This window comes from Gossypium raimondii, chromosome 3 (assembly GCF_025698545.1).
Source record: "Gossypium raimondii isolate GPD5lz chromosome 3, ASM2569854v1, whole genome shotgun sequence".
NCBI classification, from domain to species: domain Eukaryota; kingdom Viridiplantae; phylum Streptophyta; class Magnoliopsida; order Malvales; family Malvaceae; genus Gossypium; species Gossypium raimondii.
In genome coordinates, this window is record NC_068567.1 from 35,338,292 (window position 1) to 35,338,859 (window position 568).

The 568-nt window shown below is 37.0% G+C and overlaps 1 non-coding gene across 1 annotated transcript; it reads left to right on the forward strand.

Moving 5' to 3' along the window:
- Positions 1 to 227: 227 nt before the first annotated feature.
- On the forward strand, positions 228 to 334 carry LOC128040153 (small nucleolar RNA R71). The gene has a single exon (XR_008194813.1). It is a non-coding gene; the product is annotated as a small nucleolar RNA R71 (small nucleolar RNA).
- The last annotated feature ends 234 nt before the right edge of the window (positions 335 to 568 follow it).

Genomic DNA, 568 nt, shown 5'->3' on the forward strand with positions numbered 1-568 from the left:
GACTTGCCAACATAGCAACTACATCCATATTAAAAACATCGGTTGTTTTAATTGGTTTTGTTCTCATGACTTGCCATTGATAGTTATTCAGTGTCATGTCCTCAATAAACTCCTGGGCTTCCTTTAGTGTTCCATTATTTAATATTCTACTAGTTATTCCATCAATCATCTGTCTAGTCGAGGGATTCAAACCGTTGTAAAAATTTTAAAGTTGTAACTACAAAGGTAACCCTTGATGAGGGCACCTTCTCAAAAGATCCTTAAATCTCTCTCATGCATCATACAATTTCTCTAACTCAATTTGAGCAAAGGAAGAGATGTCATTCCTCAACTTAGCTATTTTGGCCTGTGAAAAGTACTTCAACAAAACTTATCAGTCATTTGTGCCCAAGTAGTGATAGAACCCCGTGGAAGTGAATTCAACCACTATTTTGCCTTGTTCCTCAAAGAAAATGGGAACAACCGTAAGCGTATGGCATCATCAGTAATGCCATTGATCTTGAATGTGTCATAGATCTCTAGAAAGTTAGCCAAATGAGCATTCGAATCTTTATCTTGCAAGCCATCA